The sequence below is a fragment of the Corylus avellana genome, chromosome 11 (assembly GCF_965113065.1).
Source record: "Corylus avellana chromosome 11, dhCorAvel1.hap1.2, whole genome shotgun sequence".
NCBI lineage: Eukaryota > Viridiplantae > Streptophyta > Magnoliopsida > Fagales > Betulaceae > Corylus > Corylus avellana.
Genome location: NC_142500.1, coordinates 13,769,343 through 13,790,166, shown reverse-complemented (window position 1 = coordinate 13,790,166; position 20,824 = coordinate 13,769,343). Strand labels below are relative to the sequence as shown.

The window sequence follows — 20,824 nt, the reverse complement described above, 5'->3', positions numbered from 1 at the left end:
AGTCCACGAAGTCCCTACTTGCATCGAAATTTCATTATAGGAGCATGACTCCTAAATTTAAAAGTCCAGGTTTATTTTTGTAGCATAAATAGAAAAGAAAATGGATAAATGCAAAATCAGTGCGCGCATGTCATTGGCTAAATCACAAATTGCACCATGTGATATAAAAAATAATTCAGAGAGGCTAGGTCAAAATAACAATTTAGTCATTATAGTCAAATTCCGTCAAAACATTTGACGGATTCCGTTAATGAGCCACGTCAACACCAATAAAATACTGACATGTGTCACTCTTAATAAAAAAAATATTAAATATTTTAATATAAATATATAAAACTTAAAAAATTAAGTTAAAAAAAAAAAAGGATATCTGAGTAATGCTAGAAGTCCCTCTTGTGTCCTTCTTGTGTCACTCCAAGAATGATGTGGCTTCGAAAATTACCTTTAGGCTTGTGATTGATCTATTGAATTTTGATCAAATGATGATTTTAAAAATCACATCATTTTTGGAGTGACACAAGAGGGACAGAAGAATGACTTATAGAATTACTTATAGAATCTAGTAGAACCAACAAGCTGAGTAATTCTAAAAGTCCCTCTTGTATCACTCTTGTGTCTATCCAAGAATGATGTGTTTCTTAAAATCATCATTTAATCAAAATCCAATAATGATCAATCATAAGTCCAATGGTGATTTTAAGAGGCACATCATTCTTGGAGTGACATAAGAGGGACTTGTAACATTACTTCCAATAAGCTTAGTTAACCCCAAAAGTAAGTCCCATGGTGAGCCACCCCTCAACTAGCACCCTCAAAGACGAGTTAGGGTAGGTGCCTTCCCAAACATGGCACCTAACATTCCAAACCCTAAGAGCATCTCCAGCAATATTAGCTAGAATAGCTAGTAAAAAAGTACAAATTTTCATTTTAGCTATTGCTAACAACCCCATCATACACATACGAATCGGTAGTGGAAGAGCTAATCTTGCGGAAACAAGACCTTTTCGCTCTGGACTGGAGCACATGCGATTTTTACGTTTGTTTTTGGTTTCTGTATTTGGCCGAAAAGGGTTGAGAGGAATATATTGGGTTGGTTTTCTATTTGATTTTGTACTTTCACCGAAAGAGTATTGTGAGGTTTTGGTTTGATTTTTCTACTGTCCCTTTAAGTGATTCTGGCTGGTTTCCGATTGTGTACTTGTGGTTTATACAATTTTTCTAGGTTGAATAGATCTGAAATATTGAGCTTTGGCTGAATGAATCGGTGCTGGGAGAGAGGAAGAATCGGTTTTGGGAGAGAAAGGGATGGTGAGTTGCAATGAGAAGAGAAATTTAGAGAGGACAGCGTTGGGCTACTGAATTTGGCCGAGAATGCAAGGATGGGAGGGAGGGAGAGGATGAGAGAAAAGGGAGTAAGAAAACATTAAACAAATGATCTAGTGTTCTACAGTGAGCTACTTACTAAAGCAAAATGTCCATTTTAGCTCATCTGGAGCTAATCTGTTGGAGACAAAATTTGGCCCATAATAGTTAAATTTAGCTATTATGAGCCTTTTAGCTAATCTGCTAGAGTTGTTCTAACAAGGCAAAGCTTACAACCCTACTACCAGCCCCACCCGAACACCATAATCCTTCATATACGCAGCGGCACCAATGCCCCTACCGGAAAAGTAAGCGTTGACACTCCGGCTGCTTGCCATGGCCTCAGCAATTTGTCATTCTTGGTTTCGAACTCCTTGACTCCCATGTTTTTAGTCCTGCACCTTTCTTTTCATTTGAGACATTTCTATATCGTACTGCCAGTAAATAAAGACGAGTTCTCCGATGGCAATACTACAAGCTTTGGCGACCAAATCGACAATCCCCATGAGGATCGTGTGTTGGGAATAGGATTGCAAATCAAAATTTGTGCAGTGGAAGGAATCTAATTTCCATGCCAAGAATCATTTATAAAGAAAATGTAAAAAACTGTTGCTATTTAAAATTAAATTGCAAAAACGAAGAACACTTACTGGGATATTAATAGCCACTCCTGGCTTTGGGCAAAAATCTTTTTGCTAATCCAAGAACATGTTCTTTCATGTTCAAGAATACGAAGAACAATTTCTTCATTTTTCAAGAACACGAAGAACAAGTTCTTCTTTCTTAAAAAACACGACAGATCTTAGGGATGTAGAGACCTCTAGATCTTCTCATCAATGACTAATAATAACCAAGAGAGTGTGAAGTCATGGCTATAATATCGGGATAACCCTATAACCCTATACTATGTAAAAATAAAAATAATAAATCATGATATTACTTAACAAATAACGCAATACTTTGGAATTGCTGTTTGGTTTCTCTTGCATAGGGGAGGCATCTTTTTATTAGTTTAATACTCTATTCTGTTAGTTCACATTTACCCCTTTTTATTTTTCTTTTTTTCTTTTTTTTTGGATAAATATGCATTTAACTTAATAGTTGTGAAAATGAAACACACGTGAAAACTCAATTGAGTTGCATCATCTGTTGGACCTAATGATAGTATAGGTGTTCCATTGGGTCCAAATATGCAGTTAAGAGTTGTTTGGAATTGTTATCATTACGAACTAAAGGATAACCAAAGTAAAAACCCCCTCACGAAAACCCCCGCATTACCAAAAACCCTAATTTTGTACTACTTTTGTGTACGGTGCGAATATATGAATTGAAAAGGGAAAAAAACTTACCTCGTCGAAATCAATTGTGCAAAAGCTCAAATTTTTGGGTGGTTGTCTATTGAGAATCTGTCGAGTGGTTGCCGCATGGTTGTCACGGAAGTGGGATCTCGTCTGTCGCTTTCTCTCGTGCTTCTTTGTTGAACTTGGAGTCTTCTGCGCTTGACTTGTTTTATACAAAGCAGAAAAAGTAACTGAAGGTTACTTTGTTAACTTGGGTTGGGCGTGCGTGTGGGCAAGGGCAAGGGTTGTGGCATGCGTGAGTGTAACTTGGGATGGGAGCATTTTGGGGAACAAAATGCCAACAGTGATCACGTGTGAGTCACGTGATCATTGTTCCGTCAGTCAAAATGGCTTTGACTCACGGATTTGTCGAATTGCAAAAATTTGAAAGTTTTGGGGGTGCATTGTAAAAATTGGAACATTGGAGGTCGAATTGAAACTCGCCCCAAACTTTGGGGGGTAAAGTGTAATTTTCTCATAAAGAAATGACTATTTTATAAGAATATTCATTCTATTTTTATGAGTCTATTCTGCAAACCAAACGAGCCTTAGTACTTGTCATGAGCTCAAGCTCTTGAAAATTCCTATATAAACACTAATTCAAGTTCCAAACGTAAAAATTTCTGTCTAGAATTATGAGCATGCATGCAGTATGATCTATATTGAGTATGCGGTTGAGATATATATATATATATATTTTCATTATTTAGAGTGTACTTCACCGTCAAACCCTAGAAAGAAAGCAGCACAGAGAGAGCATGGCAGAATAGGGAAAGGGAGCTACGACTCCCTCCTCCCCACCCCCTTTCTCTTTCCCCCTTCCCCCTCCCTTTTCCCACCTCCACCATAGATCAATCAGGGAGCATGTGTCAATAGTCCTCAAGTTGCTTTTTAGCGGCGCATGGTTGACCGGCGGTGGTGCGTGGAACGTGTGTGGGTGTGTTGGGTTTTTGTTATTGTATTTTCGTTGCTTTTAAATAAAAATGTATTCTCTCTAGATCTGTTTTTTGTAGCAATCTATGGGGTGAAGTTTTATTCGTTTTTTTTTTAGGTTTTGTTTTCACGAATCCTTAAGAATAATGGAATACAGTTTTTTTTTCTTTTCTTTTCTTTTCTTTTCTTTTCTTTTTCTGGGAGTAAACCATAAACCGATGTCAGAGGAATTATCAAGCATAAAGAATAATTGTCACTATGATAAAGGTAACGAAGGGGATTGAGATTGAAAAAGTACTAGTAGCGGAGATTAAAAAAAAAAAAAAAAGCCAGGGAATCAATGACCTGACAGAGGATAGAGATGTGATTCGCTGAAATTTGCTATAGATCTGAAATTGATTGAGACAGTAACTTTTCATAAATATTGTCTCCAAGAGGCTACTGTGTATGTTATAGATAATGTTTGAGTTGTGAAGATTCCAAATTATGTCTTTGACATTGTATGGAGAATTTTGCCCCATTTGATTGTTATATTAATGAAGAGATAATTCGTTAAAAAAATATATATATTGAGGCTGGGGCTGGATTCATTTCCTATTCCATCGAATTGTACAAGGCAATTGCAACCTATAGTAATAAGAGAAAATAAGAACTTCGAAAAGTAAGGTCGCTTTCCTTATTAGGACGTTATTTGCCCCCATCAATTTGTTCAATAGGTGTGCACCTAGATCTAGCAAATACGCCTCAAACAAAATGGAGCCCAAAAAATTATCTAATATTTGATTGCATTTTGCACAAACAAGACCCTCCTGAAATTTTGGCAAGATTAGAGTCCTATTTTTGTGGAAAGAGAGAACCTAAACACAACGATTTTTAAATAAGATAGAAATTTGTTGAGAAAAATAGCAGTAGGAAAAAAATTTAGTGTAAAAAACTGGAAATGAGTAGGTTATTTATAGTGTCACCTTAACAATTTCAATTTTTGCTCCTTAATATACATGTATTTTCATAATTAATAGAATAATTTTTAGTTGACAATCATTAAAGTTTGACGATTCGATATCAACAAATACTTAATCTTGACCATTGGATCAAATTTTTAGTTAACAGTTACTTTATTATAACCGTTGCATCATAACTGTTAGTAACTATTACTAAATTTTAACCGTTTGATCAAACTTGGTTTGATCTTAGAATTGATATTATTGATGGTCAAGTAAATCCAACCGTTGGTTCGTACTAAGTGCCAAGTGTACCATTAAGGCGCCATAAAAGTACCATACACTGTACTAAAGCATACACTGATCAAGTATGTATACCTAAGCATTACTTTAGTGTGAACATTAATAAATGCCTTCCTTTTCTTCTAATTTTTTCTTTTTTTTTTTTTTCTTTTTTTTTTGAAGGGGAAATTATTCTAGTCTCATTAATTGATGAAGGATAACGAGCATACAGTTCTTACATCACAGAGCAAAAAGCTTTGAGAAAATCATAGCCGAAGCTACAAGGTTACAAGTCATAAATACATACATAATAATCTGACATTCAAGACTTATCTATGACATCAAAATCCACTAACACATGATTAATCTTCAGTTGTAACAACAAGTTTGCTCCAAACAGACTCAATCCGATACATAGGTAGCAACATCCTCCTGCCGAAACTCATCCTCCTCAACTTGCAAGCCAAGAAATTATTCACATCTCCAACCCAACAGGCCAAGACCACAAAATACAGGAAAAACAAAAAAAACATGGAAAAATAAAAAAGCACAAAAGCCCACAAAACACCACCGGAGGAAGGCTACCGGATGATTCTAGCCAGAAAGAGAAAAAACCATGCGCCTGAGTCATGATCCGTCATGGGGTTGCCGGAATCAGATGTGATAGGTTTCGTTGGAAGTGGGCAAGGCCGGTGCGCTTGATGGAGTGGCGCGTGTTGAGGTGAGTCTGACAGAGGGATGTAGATCGAGCTTTGAACAGTCCGATCCAAGAGTCCCATCAACCCTAAAAAAAGACACGGCAAAAATGGTGGACGGTGCACCATGCGTGGTGGGACTTGAGCATGTAACAAAAGAAAAATAAACCAAAAGAAAGGGGGGGGGGGGGGGGGGGGGGGGTTGGGAAGGGTTGTTCTCCTCCTCCCCCAACTGTGCGGCTAGATCTTTTGAAAACTCTCTTCTTCTAAATTTTTCTCATATAACAAAACTCTCATTTTCAAAACTCTTAAATGCCTTCCATTATCAAATATTCAGAAATTAAAAACATATATATATTCTTATGCTAATTTTGAGAACATTGTAACAGTCCGAAATTGGTTACCGCATAAAAAAGGTTGCACCATGTTAAAATTAAAAGGAGATGGTCCAATGGGGATAGGGTTTATGAGATTTCCAGTAAGTGATTATGCAGCTAAGCTTGGAGTGGTTAGAATGATAGGAGTGAGAACTGGTATTGGGTTTTATGCAAGAGTCTAACATGTTGGCCCAGTTGACGTTTGGTGGGTTAGGGGTTATGGCATATTATTGGGTGTAAGATTTGGTTTGGTGGTCCGATTGGGGTGATTTGAATTGTGTTCTTGTGGGCGAACAAGGGCTTGGGGTGGACATGGAGGTAGAAGGGGATCCAGTAATGGGCTTGAGCTATAATTTAGGTTGGTTTGGATGTATGGTGGTGTAATGGGTATATTAGGTTAATGGATCATTCTTTTGTAACCTCCCATACATTGAGTAGTTGGTTAAAGTAGTTAAGAAGTTGTTAGTTGTAGAAGTTAGCAAGTTGTTAGTTGTAGTAGTTAGCATGGAGGGAATTATAAATAGCCTGCAGGAAGATGTAATAGGCAGCTCTGGAGATGATTGTTCATTTGTGAACTTGGAGGTCAGCATCCTCAAAATGCTTGTTCAATAAAAATTTTTCCATTCTCTTCTCTCTTCCATTCATTCTTTCCTTTCTTTTCCTTCTTTCTTTTATTCATTTTAGCCTTAGCAGTGTGATACAAGATCAGCACTGTAACAGGTGGGTAATATTCCAATTTGGAGGATCTGTGTGCATCGGGCATTCGTATGATGATCAAGGTTTTGGTGGGGAAAGTGGGGCAAGTACAGGATATGAGTGGTATTGGCAGGTCATATGTGTCGCTGCTTTCCATGGGAAAAAGGAAAATTACTTTGGACACTTTACATCATATATTATTCTTATGTCACATTCTCGGGACATCTTTTCATGATTAAATCTGGATTTTATTTTTTTATTTTTTTATTTTTTTATTAAAAAGAAATTTTGCACGCGGCATGCATTGTTTTTAGGGGTGTCAATCCGGTCCGGTTTCCCGGTTTTTGGCCAAAACCGGAACCGGAACCGGGGTACTCCGGTTCTTGGTTTTGGGAAACCGGAACCGGAACCGGGACCCCAGTTAACCGGGGTCCCGGTTCCCGGCCAGTTCCGGTTTTACCCGGTCCGGTAACCGGTTTTTGAAAAAAATTAGTGTTTGGGGCTTATTTTAGGTATTGGGCCTAAAATAAACCCATTATTTTTTTCATAAGTTAGCTCATTTAAAAAAAAGTTATTAATCTTTTTGTCTAAATTAAAGAGGCTTTATTGTGATTGTTCCAAATAATTAAAAAATAAACCTAAAAAAGCCTAAAAATCCTAAAAAAATCAATGTTTTTGCCTATATGAGCCTTAGAAATAAAAAAATCAAATTTTTTAAAATACCCTAAAAATCATTTTAAATTAGATACATAAAGAAAACATTAAAACAATAAAAAGTAAAAACAAGTATGTAAACAAACCAACATGCACAAGAAATAAATACCCCTTACTACAACAATTCAAAACCCAAAAAAATAAAAAATAAAACAAGTATTTAAATAATCTACCAATCAAAAGAAATACACTCACAATAAAAATAGTTCACAAACATATTACAAAGACAATATATATATATATATATTATTTAATAAAATAAGATCCGGTTCCGGTTTTTCCTGTTTTTACCGGGTGCCAAAAACCGGGACCGGAACCGGGGTCCCGGTTTTTTTTTTTTTTGGCAACCGGAACCGGAACCGGTCCCCGATTTCCCGGTTTCCGGTTTTCCAGTTTCCCAGTCCCGGTTCCGACTTCCCAGTTATTTTTGACACCCCTAATTGTTTTACCCAAAACAGGAAGTGGATACTGGGAAAGTAGGAAGAGACGTAAAGCAAAATATGGATAAAGAAAAAAATGTGGATAGTGTAAAAGTGAAAAAGAGAAGTAAAGCAGGAAGCGGAAAAGAATAAAAAATAAAAAATAAAAAAAATTAAAGTGGATAGCGTGAAAGTAGAAAGATATATAAAACAGGAAGACATCTTAAAGGGTGTTAGAGTGAGAATTTTTTTAATTTTTTTTTATTGTTTTAAAATTGTGAATATTGAATAAAAAATTTGAAATTATGTTTGAATGGTTTAAAGAATATTTTAAAAAAAAATTATAAAAAGTAAAATGAAAAAAAATAGGGATAAATGCAAAATTGGTCTTTGTAGTCAGCCGAAATTACAAATCGCTTCATGTGGTATAAAAAATAATTTATAAATTCCAGTAGTTCAACTAAATTACAAATCAGTCATTTGCTATAAAAAATAATTTATAAGTCTTTACAGTATGCCAAAATAATTAACAGTTTACTCTTTAAAATTAATTTCCGTTAAACAACTCAACAAAATTTGTCACTTTCTCACATCATATCAAATAAAAACGCGACACTATTATTAATTTATGATTTTCCAAAATGGCAATTACGATTTTTCACATCATTTTACTCCGCCAGCTAAGATCACACATCAGCCTTCACTCCACGTTATACGGTTACAGTAAATTAACATAATCTCTTAGAACACTAGTAATAGATGCCCTATATACATTCACTTCCCTATGTTTAAGGAAAATTTTAAAAAAACCACAAAAACACACTCACATCAAAAGCTCTATATTTAACCTACGCCAAAGGATATCTATAGTGTTTCCCAATGCATTGGGAAACACTCTAGACACCCAACGTTTTATTAAATTATAAACAAATAATTATCTTTCCTCTCCTTCACATATCCCAACAATTCTTTCTCCTCTCTCCTCTCTCATTGGTTGCAATGATAAAAAGAAATAGTATTTAATTCATATAAGGAAAAATAAGAGAATCTATTATGAAGTGTTTTTTTATAAGGAATCAAAAAGTAGTTTTATTCCCTAAATTGAGGAAAAATAGTTAGGAAGCTGCTATTAGTGCTCTTATATCCCAAAATTTTACCCTATGCTTAGCCCTGCCTCGTCTTCATCTTCGTCAGCTGCTTCACAAAATGCGACCGTCAATGTAACATCCCCAAAATTAGTCTTGGCTAACCTAGCATGGTTACTCGCAATTGTCTCAGTTAAGCCAACTTGTGGCTAAATAAGGAATCGCCCCTCTAAGCATTTCAGAGTAATGCATCGAAATGTGGAATACAATATGAGAAGAACTATAAATCATTATGGGACAAGTATAATCCTCGAAATTAAAAACATGGAGCAACTAATAATAATGTAAAATAAACTTGATAGCAGCATGAAAATTCTAAAGCAAGGTCTGTAGTGGCAACCGTGCCACTCACTACAAGAATTTAGGTCTTTAGGGGCGACTTTTAAGTAGACGCTAAAAGTCCTAAAGTGGACGCTGTTGACAACAGCGTCGACTTTTGGACCCTAAAAGTGTGGACGCTAATCGTCCGACCCTAATGATCAAATATGTGATTATCAGCGTCCACTTAAAGTCAACCCTGATGATCACTTTTAGCGTTCACTTTATCGACCCTAAAAGTCGCAATATTTTGACCCTAAAGCTGATGTAAACGGAAGGCATAGTCGACGCTGATAGTCAACCATTAGCGTCCACTCAAAGTCGACGCTGATAGTTAACCAATAGCGTCCACTTTGAGTGGACGCTGATAGTTAACTATTAGCGTCCACAAAGTGGACCCTAATAGTCCTAAAAAAATAAAATAAAAAAATTAACTATCAGCGTCCAAACCAAAGTGGACGCTGATAGTTAACCATTAGCGTCCACAAAGTGGACCCTAATGGTCCTAACAAAAATTTTAAAAAAAATTAACTATCAATGTCCAAACCAAAGTGGACGCTGATAGTTAACCATTAGCGTCCACAAAACGGACCTTAATGGTCCTAAAAAAATTTTTTTTAAAAAAATTAACTATCAGCGTCCAAACCAGAGTGGACGCTGATAGTTAACAATTAGGGTCCACAAAGTGAACCCTAATGGTTCTAAAAAAAAATTAAAAAAAAAAAAATTAATTATCAACATCCAAACCAAAGTGGACGCTGATAGTTAACCATTAGCGTCCACAAAGCAAACCCTAATAGTCCTAAAAAAATTAAAAAAAAAAAAAAAAAATTAACTATTAATTTTTTTAGAACCATTAGGATCCACAAATTGGACCCTAATGGTCCTAAAGATTTTTTAAAAAAAAATTATCTACGATCGATCGCAATAGCAATAGGTTTTCGACCTTATGCGCTCGAACGCACATTGGGCATGCGCTCGATCGCGGAACCAGTAAATTTTTGATATTTTGCAATCGATCGGACTCCACTTGCACTCGATCGCAAAAAGATTGGGACAGCACACTAGTGCGCTGTCGCCTGAAGCAACACCAAGATTGGGACAGCACACTAGTGCGCTGTCGCCTGAAGCAACACCGGAGACTGGGTTATTAGCAGAAGAATTTTCTCAGCTCTTCCAGAGATCAGTGAGGCAGAAGGGCGCGAGAGGGAGAATTTGAGAGCAAAAGCTGTGCGTTTACAAGGTCTGGTCTCTCCCTTTGACTCTCTCTCTCCTGTATTTTCCCCATTTCCCTGCTCACTCTCTCAGATTCTCGATTTTGAGTTTTGCTAGTGTTGGGTAATGTCTTTTTGATGCAAGTTATTAGATTGGGAAAATTTTCTGTAGATTTTGGAACCTTGATTGTAAACGCAAAAACCCCCATGGAGCATCACGAATTTTGTTTCAAAATGGGATGTTGATGCTGGGATTGGGTCAATCTCTGAATGGGTACCGGTTCTTGCTGCCTGATTGGATATTTAGTTAATTGTATAAGAAATTGGGAGATTTTGAAGTAGAACCCGAAACCCATTCTCTGCATAATTTGAATGTTATTTCATTTCTGGGGGTTCATCTGTGTCAGTGTGTGTACTGTGTAGTGGGTTATGGTAGAATTTTACTTGCAAACAACTTGATTGTTTGGGAGTAACCGAAGCTCCTTGGAGGAGATGTTTTAATTCTTTAAGCATGTTTGAAATTGAAAGATAATGTATGAGTCTGAAGGTTTGGTTTAGGAGAGTTCTTCAGCAATTACTACTGCTTTAGGTGACGCCACATCCAACTGGATTTCTGAAACTTTAATAGTTTGTTTCTATTAATTTGGTTATCATGAACTCAGATGAATTATGTTCTGTATAATGGGCTGGACATGAAGAATTTTGCATAGATGAATCACTTCTTACATAAGATGCTCTCTTTGAGTTAAGGATAAAAATTCTTGCTGTCACTTAGTCCTTCTCAAGAATATCCTGATCTCTGATATTTAAGTTGATAGCCAGAACAGAAGATACGTTAAAATTATTGCACGCAAGAGGAAAGTTTGATTTGGCAGTGAAGTATTGTGGATGGTTAAAGTGTATTGTGTACAGATTATATGTTCATTACTAAAATGGGTACAAAATGGTACATGCAAGACTAATGAACAGATTCATATATTCATGAAACTTAGATTTCTCTTGGCTGCCTTAGAATCCTTTTTGGGCTCTATTTTATAATCATTATATGCTGGTTTAAGAGATCCATTAAACTGAAAAATGATGTGCATGTTTGGCGGTAAGGATATCTTTTCCAACTTTCATCCTTGTTCAATTCGGTAGCTTACTTGAGAAAAGACAATAAAAAGAATATGGAGAGTTAACCATAGATTATGGTTATCTCATTCTGTTTAGGTAATACGTTTTTATTCCAATAAGCTAAGCTAAGTGTTTTGGGTTAGGCAATTCTCCCACAGCTGCCCTGTATGCGTAAAAGAAATTGTAGCTGAATGAACTAACTTTCAGTTGCTTAGCATTTCCTTGGTCTAGGCAAAAATTAATAATATGGATTTTGGCTGTGGAAAAATATGAAGATTGAGAGGAGAATATTAGCATTTCCTTGGCATTCAGTTTGCTGGAATTTTGACAGAATATTGATAGCTAGTGCAGCCAAGTGCAGGATTTACTCATGAATTTAAGGCTGGAAATTTTTAGAAAACTATCAACTTGGAAGAAATATCTGCTGCCTAATATTATTCTCAACACTTAGGGTTATTGTAGTAGCCATATTTCAATTTAGTGACATGGAAAGCAGAGTATGTGAAGGGCTTCTGAAACTTTTACGAAACCTATACACCTACACTGGTTGCTCATGGATTATGGCTGTTGGGTTGATTTTACTGTTGTGGTGCTGTTTTGTTTATCCTCAAAGAACCTTGTGTCATATTTCTAGACTTGATTTTGAGAACTATTGAAAACCAATCTGATAATGCTTATAAAGGTTAGACTTGAAACTCATTTATAATCCATAGAAAACATAATGCTAGATTGTCAAGGTTCATGACGAATATTCACATGAAAAATACATTTGAAAGCTAAGACCCAAAGTAAATTTTTAGATCATGTTGAAACAAATGGAATAATCAAACCGATTTTGGGTTCCTAGCTCATTTCACTTTCTCTTATGAGCCAATGACTAAGAGCTAGATAGAGCAAACCTGTCACAACCTGCAGCCAGAAATATCTCTCTCAACAAATGCCTTCTGAGTGTTGGTAAAAGAGAATACAAGAAAGAGTCCCGTAAAATCCCCTCTTATAGCTAAGCAATTACCTTTCGAAGTTCCCGCATGAATTCTAACAGCTTTGGAGTGACCACCTAGCATTTGAGTGGAAAAAGTTGCGTCAAAGACAATTTCAAGCGGATACATGGAAATGTTACTTCCATGCAATAAATCTAAGAAATAACAACTTGCTTACATATATCCTATGCTGCTGTGACCATAATAATATAAACAATACAATGGAACAAAATTAGCAAGCAAAATGAATCAGAGAAGAAAATCGGTACCTTTCTTGGAGAAGTAAGGGTCCCATCCACATCAAATAAAGCAATTAAACTAGGTTTCCTAATGGCCATTTCGCTCAAGATGTTTTTCTGCAACACCAAATCCACAATATCACAACATCAAAATTATGTAAGACACCACCATTATACCACTAAAACTTTAATAACTAGACAACTAACCGTATCCACAATAGATGATCAAAACACATAAGACCCAACTTATTCTAAAGCCAGCGCACCATCCCAAATAAAAAAAAATAAAATAAAATAAAATAAAAAAAAAAAATAAAAAAAAAAGGTTAGAAATGCATCTTCTCCACTGTCACACCACCAAAACAAGCTTCAGCCAAAAAGCTAAAAAAATTCAACACAATCACTCAAAAAACCAGTTGAATTTTAAACCCAAACTCACAAATTCAATCAAAATTTCCAAAAAAGATTGACCAAAACCCAAGAATTCAGGCTAAACTCCTAAAATCCAGTTGCATTCTCTCCTCTATAACACCAGCACAAACCACCAAAACTTAAACTTCAGGGAAAAAAAAAACATCGAACCAGAAACTCAAATTTTCATCACAGCCACTCAAAACACAAAACCCAATTGAATTCTAAACACAAATACACAATCCCAGCGCACAAAACCCACAAATTCAATGCAAAACTACCCAAAAATTCAACTAAAGCCCGAGAATTCTGAACATCCCATATTACCTAAACGAAAACCCAAACCCCAAACCTTGTAAATGTTTCAAAGCATATATATCTTCTTTCAAACCCCAAACCCCAAACGAAAACCCAAACCCCAAACCCCAGCTGGAAAAAAAAAAGATTTATATGACCTAAATAATCGGTATTGAGCAATCAACAAATAATTGTTGTCTTAAAATTTATTTATATGACCTAAATAACAATGTTTGTCTATCTTTTTCATAGAGTGGCCCAGAACGAACAAGTGAGGGAGATTGGAGAGTGGAGAGAGATCGAGTACGTACCAGAGAGAGGTGCGCCAGAGAGAGAGCTGTCGGAAAGAGCTTAGTGTGCCGGAGAGAGAGAGACGAGCGCTGAAGTGAGGGAGAGAGAGAGAGATCGAGAGTGAGAGTGATGAGGGAGGTGAGTGAGAGGGAGAGAGAGGCGGAAATTTCAGAAAAATTTGAGGGATTTTGGTGTTTTTGAGGGTTTGGTGAAAAAAACCCGGTGTCTGAAATTTTTGGTTCGAAAATTTCAAACACCGCGCGCGCCACTTGTTGGCGCAAAAATTGAGCATAATCAGCGGCAACAAAATTGGTTGCCGCTATTTAGGAATTTTTTTTTTTTTTTTTAAAAAAAAAAATTATACTTACAATATTTTTAGAATAATTAAGCACCTATATATATATATATATATATATTAACTGATTTAATGAGCCATTTGCAGTTTTACAGTCTGAATTAGTTCATACTTACACATGCATGGATTAATCTTTGACACAAGCATATGACTACTTGAAGGATCAACCAAGTACGAACCCTAATTCTCTGTCACCCGTCACCACCATAGTAGGCCTCTATCCTACCATCGAAAGTTGATAGGGCAGAAATTTGAATGATGCGTCGCCAGCACGATGGCCGTGCGATCCATCGAGTTATCATGAATCATCAGAGCAACCATCGTGCTATCCATCGAGTTATCATGAATCATCAGAGCAACTGGCAGAGCCCTATATATATATATATTAGTAATTAAATAATATATGTTATATGAATAATTTTATATTTATGTGTATGTATTAGTTGACATACTAACTAGTTAGTTCATAAATTAACATATTATTTAGTTAATTAATATATATTAAGTAAATATAATTAAGTAAATGTTACTCAATTCTTCTATGTATATTACTTATTTTATTATACATGTGTGTTATATATTAGTATTGACATACTAACTAGTAACTAGTTAGTTAATAAACTAACATATTAACTAAGTTAATATATATTAAATTACTAACTTACTATAATTAACTATAGGTTATTTTGACAAACAAAAAATTTATATGTTACTTACTATTTGTATGAGTATTATATATATGAATATATATTATATACATACTTGTTAGTTACTATATACTAACTTAGTATTACTATTAAGTTAAGTGGTAGATCACATGATCTAAAGATTATGTGAATTGTAATTAGAAAAAAAAAAAACAAAAAAACAAAAAGGAAAAGAAAAAGATTATGTGAATTATTATATCATATGATCATATATATCACAAATTAAACGATTAATATTAGAATCAACAATGTGTTTGTCTAGAGATATATGATGTTGTTATGTTTAGAGTATTATGCTGTAGATATCATTATAAGTTAGATGTTACGTCATATGGTCTACCATTATAATTTATATGATTATATAAAATGAGCAATTGATGATTAAATCATATGATTATATAATAACAAAATATACATATATAATACGACATAAGTCAGAAGTATACAAACTCATACAAATACAACAATTAAGTACCCAGAGACTTAATAATTAGTTACTTAATAAACTAACATATTAACTAAGTTAATATATTAAATTACTAACCTAGTATAATTTACTATAGGTTATTTTGACAAAAACAAATTATATGTTAACAAATTATATGTTACTTAATATATATATATATATGTATATATATATATATTATACATACTTGTTCGATAATATATACTAACTTAGTATTACTAAGTAAGTTAACTATTTTCAAAAAACAATGATATGATGATATGTATTATCATTCTAATTACATTCGATCATAGTTAATTAGTTAATTAAGTATGATCTAGTGTAATTAGAATGATAATACATATGAACATGATCTACTAATTTTTTATTTTTTATTTTAGAAAACTTTGTCCTATTCTTCATGAATTAAGTTTCATAATATTTAAGTATAATGTATTATCACTATAATTTATATGATTATAAGACATGATCAACTGATTATTAAATCATGTGATTATATAATAACAAATTATACATATATAATATGATATAAATATACAAATACATACTAATACAATAATTAATTATCTAGAGACTTAGTTTCAATGTATGTTATAAGTCCATCTATGTTATACATTACTTTTGAGTGGACGCTATTGGGCATCAAATTTTTTTTTTTTTTTTTTTTTCTACCTAATCTTTATGGTCCACTAAAGTGGACGCTAATACTTAAGTATTAGTGTCTACTTCCAAAGTAGACGCTAATAATGGGTCTTCAGCGTCCACTAAAAGTGGACGCTATTGGGCATCAATTTTATTTTATTTTATTTCATTTTTTTTATTTTTCTACCTAATCTTTAGGGTCCACTTAATACTTAAGTATTAGCGTCCACTTTGAATGTGGACGCTAATAATGAGTCTTCAGCGTCCACTTTTAGTGGACACTATGGGGCATCAATTTTATTTTTTTTATTTTTCTACCTAATCTTTAGTGGACCCTAATACTAAAGTATTAGAAAGTGGACGCTAATAATGGGTCTTCAGCGTCCACTTTTAGTGGACGATATTAGGCATCAATTTTATTTTTTTTATTTATTTTTTTTATTTTTCTACCTAATCTTTAGTGGACCCTAATACTTAAGTATTAGCGTCCACTTTCAATAATGGGTCTTCAGCGTCCACTTCTAGTGGACGCTATTGGTCATCAATTTTATTTATTTATTTTTTATTTTTTATTTTTCACCCTACTCTTTAGGATCCACAAGGTCGACCCTAAAACTTAAGTATTAGTGTCCACTTTCAAAGTGGACGCTAATAATGGGTCTTCAGCGTCCACTTTTAGTGGACGCTATTGATCATCAATTTTATTTTTTTTATTTTTCACCCTACTCTTTACGGTCCACTATGTGGACCCTAAAACTCAAGTATTAGCGTCCATTTTCAAAGTGGACGCTAATAATGGGTCTTCAGCGTCCACTTTTAATGGACGCTATTGGGCATCAATTTTATTTTTATTTTTATTTTTTTTTATTTTTCTACCTAATCTTTAGTGGACCCTAATACTTAAGTATTAGCTTCCACTTTCAATAATGGGTCTTCAGCGTCCACTTCTAGTGGACGCTATTAGTCATCAATTTTATTTATTTATTATTATTTTTTTTTTTCACCCTACTCTTTAGGATCCACATGGTCGACCCTGAAACTTAAGTATTAGTGTCCACTTTCAAAGTGGACGCTAATAATGGGTCTTCAAAGTGGACGCTATTGATCATCAATTTTATTTTTTTATTTTTCACCCTACTCTTTACGGTCCACTATGTGGACCCTAAAACTTAAGTATTAGCGTCCATTTTCAAAGTGGACGCTAATAATGGGTCTTCAGCGTCCACTTTTAGTGGACGCTATTGGGCATCAATTTTTTTTTATTATTATTATTATTTTTTTTAATTTTTCTACCTAATCTTTAGAGTCCACTTTAGTTGACCCTAATACTTAAGTATTAGCGTCCACTTTGAAAGTGAACGCTAATAATGGGTCTTCAGCGTCCACTTCTAGTGGACGCTATTGGTCATCAATTTTATTTTTATATTTTTTATTTTTATTTTTCACCCTACTCTTTAGAGTCCACATAATCGACCCTAAAACTTAAGTATTAGCGTCCACTTTCAAAGTGGATGCTAATAATGGGTCTTCAGCGTCCACTTTAAGTGGATGCTATTGGTCAACAATTTTATTTTTTTATTTATTTTTTTTTATTTTTCACCCTACTCTTTAGGGTCCACATAGTCGACCTTAAAACTTAAGTTGGACGCTAATAATGGGTCTTGAGCGTCCACTTTTAGTGGACGCTATTGGTCATCAATTTTATTTTTTTATTATTTTTTTTATTTTTCACCCTACTCTTTAGGGTCCACATAGTCGACCCAAAAACTTAAGTATTAGCGTCCACTTTCAAAGTCGACGCTAATAATGGGTCGTCAGGGTCCACTTTTAGTAGACGCTATTGATCATCAATTTTATTTTTTTATTTTATTTTTCACCCTACTCTTCTATGTGGACCCTAAAACTTAAGTATTGAAAGTGGACGCTAATAATGGGTCTTCAGGGTCCACTTTTAGTAAACGCTATTGGTCATCAATTTTATTTTTTTATTTTTTTCTACCTAATCTTTAGTGTCCACTCTAATACTTAATTATTAGCGTCCACTCTCATAGTGGACGCTATTGATATTTTATTTGATTTTTTTTTCCAGCTTTTAGGGTCCACTTAAGTGGACGCTATTGCTCCACTATCAGCGTCGATAAATGTCGATGCTAAAAGTATTTTTTTGGCCGCTTATATTTTCCCGCCTCTTGAATAATTCCCGCGTGTATATTAGGGTCGAGTAATAGCGTCCACTGTAAAGTGGACGCTAATATTCATCTTTTCAGTCGGCTATTAGCGTCCACTTCAAAGTGGACGCTAATACTTAACTATTAGGGGCGACTTTCAATAGTCGCCCCTAATAGTTGAGTATTAGGGGCGACTTTCAATAGTCGCCCCTAATAGTTGAGTATTAGGGGCGACTATTAATAAGTCGCCCCTGATGAGTAAATTTCTTGTAGTGACTCCTTGGTTCTAATGACAAACTTCCTAAAATGGTAATAACAGCGTAAATCTAACATTTTAGTAAGTAAACCTCACAATTAAGAATGATTGAGCTCATTTAAGCATAAATAAACGTGCAGATTTGGTAATCATTTAAAAAGAGGTATTGTCTCCGTTAATACACCATAAAAGTATTGTTTGGTTAATAAAGAGTGATGTATTCCCGGTGGCAATCGCCTAAGTGTTTTAATGCAGGAAAAACTAATGCTTTATAGGTCATAACTCTGATGTATGGTCTACCCGAGATAGTACCCATTTTCAGTAGGGTTGATGCTGTCCCGAGGGACCTGTAGTACAATGCCGGTGCCCCAATCATTGCACGGTCTACCGTACCTAGCACTAGCGGCACGATTGAGTCCGAGCTCGGGTGACCCACATCGTTAATGATGTCTGTCCTATAGTGACCATCCATTGGGAATGGCTGCGTCTTGGTCATGAAACCATTAGATCCAAAGCCGACATAACAACACACACATTTGACCATAGAATGATGTCTATATAGTAAGCCCATGACCATTATACCGCACGTACCGGTGTACCATGTCATACGATGCATCTTATTACTAGTTATTAAAGCAGCTTACCAAGTGATTACGAAAAGTATAGTCATCCTCATATCATACCCGTGGTCAGTCAATTGGCATATCCCACGTTTTTAAGAAAGTGTTCGTAAGTATTTACTTATCTCGTTTGCCCGCTTGAGTCCTCCGACATAACAAAAACCCTGCTATAACGAAATACGACACGTCGTTAGAAGTAGTACTAGAGGACTTCTATGAGTAGGATACTAGGTTAACCTAGTATAAAGGGTTACTAGGACCTAGGTGTAACAAAATAGGCTAAGGTGGATGTCTGACCTCCTGACCGTACATCCGCGCCCGAGAGCGTACGTTCAGTCAGAAAGTAGGCAACTCGGCCAAAAGCTCTCTAACGGGGTTTTAAGGTTTTCATGCAATCTAATGGCTACTATAATCCCTTCTAGGCTATAAAATAAGCACGTGCATCGTGAGAAAACCCAATCATCATGCAATATAAAGAATCGAAGGCTCTTTTAAACTCTTTTTGAAAACATTCTAGGCTTTGTAAGAAATGATGAAAGAACTTTAGCATGGTGCCTTTAAAACTTAAAACATGTAGAAAAACAACAATAATATGAACAGGGGAACAATAATGGGCAAGGGGTTACCTTGGTGAATGGCAAGAACACAAACTTTCTTCTTTCTCTCTCTCAAAACACAAAACTCACAAGGAACACTCACTTGGTAGTTACAGAGAGCCTGGAGGCGTAAGTGGTGAGTTTGGGGTGGGGAGGGGTTGGTATTTATAGAGGAGAAAGCCTGGAGGCGGGCCCTCACCAACTACTCTAAAAAGTAGCATACGTTCGGTACTATGGGGCGTACGTCCGGTACTATGGGGCGTATGTCCGGTACTATTACACATTGGGTAAAAGGGTTCATCGTATGTTCTGGGGTATTGTCCAAGGGTTTTCCAAAAAGCAGCGTACGTCCCCTACTAAAAATAGTAGCGTATGTCCGGGTGGTCCCCAGTGTACTATTGTCAGCGTACCTCCGGGTGGTCCCCCTACGTACGTCCTCTACTAAAAACAAGAGCGTAGGTTCGGTTCGGTTCCCTAGGTGTACGTACGATCAAAAAAGGTAGGTTTGAGTTTCACTTCAAAGGCTTCATGGCTAAGTATGAGGGCTATGGGTTATGCTGAGATGGCTTAGGGTTTTCTGTTTAGGGCTGATTTAGAAGGCTATTAGCTCGTTGAGTAAGAGATTAAAACTCTTTGTAAAACGATTTAAAAGTTGGGGTGTTACAGTCAAATTCTCAAAAAATGTTCCTAAATCGTGGCAAGAAAGATGAAAATGAGGGAGGCTTATTACCTCCATGACGTGACAAAATAATGGATTCTATTAAGTTACTTAACAAAAATTGATTTTTGGGAGTAAATTATTATTTTGGTATATCCTGAGGACGCATAAATTATTTTTTATACCACAAGGAGTAATTTATAATTTAGGCCAACTACATAGACCTATAAGTTATTTGTTATACCACATGGAGTAATTTGTAATTTAGACTAACTATATGAACCAATTTTTCATTTATTAAAATATATATATATATATATATATATATCACAAAAACAAAAGTAATAAAAAGATTTCGGTGGTTTTCGAACCACCCTAGGCCACCCATAAAAAATAATAATAATAATAATAAAATAAAAAATGTAAAGCAAAAAGTACTGGATATAATGTGAAATTAGAAAGAGATGTAAAGCAACAAGTGGATAATTTCTTTTTTTTTTTTTTTTTTTTTTAAAATAAAAAATAAACAAGTAGTGGATAGTGTGAAAGTAGGAAGAGATGTAAAGCAAAAAGTGGAAGGACGAAA

The 20,824-nt window shown here is 35.1% G+C and overlaps 1 long non-coding RNA gene across 1 annotated transcript; it reads right to left on the bottom strand.

Moving 5' to 3' along the window:
* Positions 1-12,562: 12,562 nt before the first annotated feature.
* Positions 12,563-13,939, bottom strand: LOC148583132 (uncharacterized). Its single transcript, XR_015909503.1, has 3 exons — positions 13,791-13,939; positions 12,802-12,888; positions 12,563-12,609 (listed from the first exon to the last, which is right to left on the bottom strand). It is a non-coding gene; the product is annotated as an uncharacterized LOC148583132 (long non-coding RNA).
* Between the last annotated feature and the right edge of the window lie 6,885 nt (positions 13,940-20,824).